The 7,046-nt window shown below is 47.5% G+C and overlaps 1 pseudogene; it reads left to right on the forward strand.

The window, feature by feature from the left end:
• The first annotated feature begins 1,741 nt into the window (after nt 1–1,741).
• LOC130112136 (uncharacterized protein K02A2.6-like) lies at nt 1,742–5,381 on the forward strand (annotated as a pseudogene).
• The last annotated feature ends 1,665 nt before the right edge of the window (nt 5,382–7,046 follow it).

Raw genomic sequence — 7,046 nt, forward strand, 5'->3', positions numbered from 1 at the left:
TTTATCATGTGTAGATGGACGGATTCCCAAAATGCCTCTATGTTGTGTTCACCTTGGAAGTCATCACTCGGTTGTTTCAGCTCACTAACTGCAATCACCAAATACAACATAAGACACAAATTATCCTTTGAGGTTGAGTAGTAAGTACATTGGAGTTTATGTGGCACCTACAAAATGGTAGTTAAAAAGCGATTTACCTAAATAGCACTTTTAGGAAAAACTTACCCTCAAAGTTGAACACTGCTTTTCTGTGGAGGTCCATAACCACCACAGGGGGGTAGAACCCACAGTTTACACATGAGTATGTGTATTCTCTGTTGCAAAGTGCCTCAAAGTGGCAGTATGCTTGAAAAATTAAGTTGGTGGCTGGAAACCGTTCACACAAAGCCTCCAGAGAGCTGATGACTCTAGACACTGACACATGATTCTGAAGTAAAAAATAAGACAGGAAAAGGTTTGAAATGGAAGGTATGAATAAGCTGAAAACACAGTACTACTGTAAATAGTAACATCATTCCCTGCAATCACTGTACCTGGTAATGTATTTATTTTAAAAATGGGCAAATAAATTGCAGATGTGGAATAGGCTGCCAATTTAACTTTGATTAGTGCCGCAGAAACCACAGTACTAGCAGAAAAGGGGCTACAGAGAATTTGGAAAATCTTGCGACAATAGTTAGTTGAACAATTTTCAATTGATGAAATCTTTCTGGGTCAATATGGAATAAATGAAGGTCATAACACCTTGTGTTGTCTGTCATTAGCACTGTTTTACACACCTGAAGATTGTGCCTTAGGTAAAGGCAAAGCTGCAGTGTCAGAATGACATGGTCATTGAAATGAAGCAGACCATCTGTCCATTCCTGATAACGGTATATCATGTGGCATTCAGTACACCTTCTATTGGAAGTAGAGATGTCTGTAATGGACATAAGGATATAAAGGACATTAAATCAGCTGTATATGGTTAATCAAACGATTAATGTACATGCACACTGTCTTTTTATAAACTAAATAAACTAAACTAAAGGATGCATTTAACTTACTTTGAATTGCAGCATTCATGCCAACTATTCTGGCTTTGTCTGTGATGTGCGAGATTTCCTCCAATTTGGGATTGCCTGAACAGAGCTTGCATGTCGTTTCAGTTGGAATCAACTTTGAAGGGTAATCCGTCGAACCTCAAACAGTATCCATTTTAAACTCAATTAAACTAATTCATTTACACAAATATTTTAATAAGTGCTTAGCTAGCTACATGGCCTGCAACAACTACGCAACGAAACATCGCTAGCTAACGTTAGCTAAATGCTTAGAGCCACTTGACATTTCGAATGTATTTTCTCCATATCGGTAACAGTTATACCCACGCTAGCTGGATTCTTCGATACATTAAGTTTGATAGACAACATTGAATAAAACCTTAGAAAAGAAAACTAACCTTTTAAAGCATTTTTTACCGCTGTCGCAGTATCTTCTACTTCTTCTTTCCGTTTTATGGCGGATTGCAATCTTAAAAACATCACGAAGAAGACCAACGTCCGGTTTCATGTCGCCCGTGGAGGTCACGTGATTTCCTGTCAACTGCGGCGGTGCCTCTTGCAGAGGTCCGCCATTTGGTCTGCAGCCAGATGCATCTCGGAAAGGTTGGGACACTTTTTCCTCTGCTAATGGAATTACCGATGAGGATAACCAGCACTCAATTCAACTGAGTCTGTGTGGTGCGAAGACGTACAAATTGATGAGGAATCTGGCGACACCACGGAAACCGGGCGACCTTTCATTTGATGAGCTAGACAAGCTCGTTCAGGATCACCACAATCCCAGGCCATCAGTGATCGTCCAGCGGTTTAAATTCAACACTCTGGTCCGGAAGCCAGGTCAGTCCATCACCCAGTTTGTGGCAGAGTTACGTCAGTCCTCAGAGCATTCTGAGTACGGGTTGATGTTAGAGGACATGCTGCATGACAGATTTGTAGTTGGCATTAATGACAGGATTCAGCGTTGTTTACTAAGGGAGACCACGTTAACGTTCAAAAGAGCACTGGAATTGGCTCAAGGAATGGAAATGGCTGATAACAATGCAAAAGACATTCAGAGAGCATTTGCTGGTGTGCAGGCGGGAGAAGTGCACCAGGTTAGGAGGGAGGCAGATAGGTCTCGAGCAGTGGAGTGTTTCAGGAGTGGAGGGGCATATTATGCAAATAACTGCAAATTCAAGGAGGCAGTGTGTCACAACTGCAATCTAAAAGGACATTTAGCTAAAAGGTGTAGGGGTACTAAGGGTAAAACAAAGATTTGGCAGGGTAATGCTACCTTTAGAAAGCCACAGTTAGCGGTACATTGCCTGGATACAGAGCAGGCGGAGGAATGCTCTGTCAACATGTTCAAGGTGAGTGAGCCACTTGCTGAGCCTATCTACGCCACAGTGGTAGTCAATGGAAAAGAGATAAGGATGGAGGTTGACACAGGGGCCTCTGCCTCTAGCATGAGTGAGGAGACCTACCGAAAGACTTGGGTTGATACCAAGGCACCCACGATCACCCCAGTGAGTATTAATCTATGGACGTACACAGGACAGACCATACCATTGGTCGGTGCACTAGAGGTGGACATTCAGTGTAACAGCCAGGAAGCAAGAGCACGGCTCCTGGTGGTAAAAGGTAGGGGGGCCAGTCTACTGGCACGGGACTGGCTCCAGAAAATTAAGCTGCACTGGGGTGAGATTAAACACATACGGGTGACTGAGGATGTTATTCAAAAGTATGTTGAGGTTTTCAAAGATGAGCTGGATACACTGCAGGGAACTACAGTTAACTGCATGTAGATCCTCAGGCTACCCCTTGCTTTTTCAAGCCCAGAAGCGTAGCCTATACTATGAAAGGCAAAGTGGAGGAGGAGCTGGAGAGACTACAGAGGCTGGGAGTCATGCATCCTGTCCAGTTCTCAGCCTGGGTGGCCCCCATTGTCCCAGTTCTCAAGAGTGATGGCAAAGTACATATCTGTGGAGACTACAAACTCACCATCAACCAGGCCTCCCAGCTAGATGAATACCCTCTCCTGAGAGTGGAGGACCTGTTTGCAACCCTGGCTGGCGGTAAGACATTTTCAAAACTAGACATGAGCCATGCCTACCAACAGTTGGTGTTGGACGAGGGCTCTAAATAGTTCACCACAATCAACACCCACAAGGGGTTGTTTAGGTACAACCACCTAGTGTTTGGAGTGGCCTCCAGCCCAGCCATTTTCCAAAGGACAATGGACAGTCTGTTGCAGGGTATTCCCCATGTAGCAGTTTATCTGGATGATATCCTGGTCACTGGAGAGACCAAAGAGGAGCACCTCAGGAACCTGGAGCAGGTGCTAAAGAGAATCTCAGAGGCAGGGCTCCACTTGAAGCATAGCAAGTGTATTTTCCAAGCACCAAGCGTGATATACCTGGGCCACACCATCATGGCCCAGGGTTTGCGTCCAATGGAGGACAAGGTCAGGGCCATCAAGGAAGCTCCAAGCCCCAAAAACGTGCCTGAGCTCAGGTCATTTCTGGGCATGGTGAACTACTATGCTAAGTTCCTCCCAGACCTCTCAACATGACTGGCGCCCCTGTACTCACTTCTCCGCAAGGGCTCTCATTGGGAGTGGGGGCCTGCACAGGAGACAGCTTTCGCCAATGTGAAAACACTACCGCATTCAGCAAGGCTCCTGGTTCATTTCAACCCAGACAAAAAGATCATCCTGTCCTGTGACGCCTTGCCATATGGCATCAGGGCAGTTCTTTTGCATGTGATGAAGGACGGGTCAGAAAAACCCACTGGATTCACATCACGGTCATTGACATGAGCTGAGAAGGGCTATGCCCAGCTAGACAAGGAGGGGTCTAGCTGTTGTGTTCGCTGTTATAAACGTTTTCATCAGTACCTCTACGGTCGGGCATTTACTATTTGTACTGACCAAAAACCACTGATGAACCTTTTTAGTGAGCTTAAGTGTAATCCTTCCATGGCATCAGCGAGAGTACAGCGCTGGGCCCTCACATTGTCAGTCTACCAGTACACTATAGTCTATAGAGCGGGGGAGGACAACGCAAACGCAGGTGCTGAGTTGGCTCCCTTTGCCTGACACACCCACCCAGACCGTGGTGCCTCCTGAGACAGTTTTCTTGCATGGATAGACTGTCAACTTCTCCTGTGAATGCCAAACAAATCAAACAGTGGACAGAGAGGGACCCGGTCCTGTCTCAGGTGAAAAGATTCCTCAAGCAGGGTTGGCCCCCTGTGGTAGAGAATGAGAGACTGAGACCTTATGCTAAACGAAAAGATGAACTGAGTGTCCAAGACGGCTGTGTTCTTTGGGGCTCCAGATTGGTGGTACCACCTCAGGGGCGCTCACAAGTAATGGAGGAGATCCATGAGACCCACCCAGGGGCCTCCCATATGAAAAGCTTAGCCAGGGCATATGCATGGTGGCCTAACATGGACCAGGATCTAGAAAACAAGGTGAAATACTGTTCCCAGTGTCAGATAAACCAAAAAATGGCACCGCCCGCCCCACTCCATCAATGGGAGTGGCCTGACTACCCGTGGTCCAGACTACATATAGACTTTGCAAGGCCTTTTATGGGGCAGATGTTTCTAGTCATTGTAGACACACATTCTAAGTGGCTAGAGGTACACCTGATGAGCAACATCAGAGCCCTGGTGATGACTGACAAGCTGTGTCAAGTGTTTGAAACTTTTGGACTTGCTGACACGCTGGTGAGTGACAATGGTGTAACATTTACCAGTGAGTTGTTCAGGGAGTTCATGGAGAGGAACGACATCCGCACAGCACCTTTCCATCCTGCCTCAAATGGTATGGCTGAGAAAGCCGTGCAGACGTTTAAGGAAGGGCTTAAACGTATGACAGGAAGGGAGCCCATTGCAACAAAGCTCTCATGTTGGCTGTTTCAGTACCACATAACACCACAAACAACAACAAGGCTAACACCTGCAGAAATGCTGATGGGCAGGAAGCCAAAGTCACAACTGGACTTGATGCATCCAGATGTTAAAGCAAGGGTGGAGAGGAAGCAGGAGAAACAAAAGGAGAGGCACGATGAGCATGCCAGAGAGAGACATTTTGAGGAAATGGACTGTGTGTATGTGAGAAACTTTGGCAATGGTCAACACTGGCTGCCAGGGGTCATTCTAAAGCAGAGGGATCCTATCTCTTTCGTGGTGAAACTAACAGATGGCAGAGTGTTCCGCGGGCACCAGGACCACCTCCATCAGCGCCATGAATCTGCGTCCAGACACCTCAGCAGGGGGGCACACAGGGGAGACAGAACAAGGCCCAGCACAGGAGCGACATGCAGGGGCTGTGGTGACTACAAGAGTGAGTAATGAACTCAAAAGCTCACACATGCAACCCACTCCTGTGTTGACGAACCCAGGCCCAGTGGGAGACACCGCACCAGTGTCTGCTGAGGCACCCCCCATGCCCACAGGGAGAGACCCCACCGATGTCTGCTGAGACACCGAGGGTAGTGCTACACTGCTCTCAGCGTAGTCACAACCCGCCTGACAGACTAACCCTTTAAAACAGAGACTGAAGTCAGGGTGTTCATGTTTTGCATAAGTGGCTTACCTACTTCAGATGTTTACAGTGTCATGTGTCAGGTTATTGTTTATGTTCACGGGCCTACGCTAACAAGTTCGAAGGTGTAAAAGACTTCTGTTAAATGTTTGTTGTCCACAGGGGAAATTTAACTTAAGGGGCGATAAGTGTTCTAAGTGTGATAATGAGTTAAACAGGACTAGTTTTATTATTATTATTTTATGGGGTCCTCTGACCCTTTAGGACATCACACAGGAAGTACATGTGTTCTGCCCGTCAGTCTATTGTGTATGTGCCATGTCAGTGCTCGCAAACGGTTAGTGCACTGCAATTCGGCTATGTATAGGTCCCATTCAGTTAAGTAAAGCTTTCTTATTATCAAGTATACATGTCGTTCAAGTTACTACACCTTTCACAGCCCTGTAGGCTAGCACCCAATTCTTAAACTGGATGCGAGCAGCTACTGGGAGCCAGTGTAGGGACATGAAAAGGGGAGTTGTGTGGAGAACTTAGGGAGGTTGAACACCAGACGAGCTGCAACTTTCTGAACAAGCTCCAGAGGTCTGATGGCCGACGCCGGGGTGCCAGCAAGGAGGGAGTTGCTGTAGTCCAGCCGGGAGATGACCAGAGCCTGGATGAGCACCTGTGCCATCTCGTCGGTAAGGAATGGGCGAATACTCCTGATGATATAGAGGAGAAATATGCAGCAGCGAGCAACCGATGCAACGTTTGCAGTAAACAACAGTTGGTCATCCAGGATCACATCCAGACTCCTCGCAGTCCGAGTTGGCGTCACCACAGTGTTGGCCAGGTCTGGGTGTGGGCAACCTTTCCCCGGGGGGAACATCAGCTCTGTCTTGTCCAGATTGAGCTTCAGGTGTTGTGTTGCAGTCCACTCCGAGATGCCAGTCAAGCACACTGCAATGCGTGTCTCTACTTGTGTGTCAGAGGGAGGGAGGAACAAGGTCAGCTGTGTGTCATCGGCATAACAATGGTAGGAGAAGTCATGCAAGCGAATAACAGAACCCAGGGATGTCATGTACAGGGAGAAAAGCAGAGGACCCAGAACCGAACCTTGTGGAATGCCTGTAGTCAGTCTGCGAGGCACCGGCACAGATCCCCTCCATGTCACCTGGTAGGAGCGACCCGTCTGATAGGATGCAAACATTGAGAGTGCAGAGACTGTGACACCCAGCCCCTTGAGGGTAGAGAGGAGGATCTGGTGGTTCACTGTGTCGAATGCAGCTGACAGGTCCAGGAGTATCAGGGCAGAGGAGAGTTTGCTCTCGTAGAGTCGAGCGAATCTGTCACTGCAAGGAGGGCCGTCTATGTTGAATGACCCATCTTGAACCCAGACTGGTTGGGGTCCAGGAGGTTGTTCTGGTTGAGGTACAAAGAAAGTTAGTTAAAGACAGCACGTTCGAGAGTTTTGGATCGAAAGGATAGAAGGG

Source organism: Lampris incognitus, chromosome 4 (genome assembly GCF_029633865.1).
Source record: "Lampris incognitus isolate fLamInc1 chromosome 4, fLamInc1.hap2, whole genome shotgun sequence".
Taxonomy (NCBI): domain Eukaryota; kingdom Metazoa; phylum Chordata; class Actinopteri; order Lampriformes; family Lampridae; genus Lampris; species Lampris incognitus.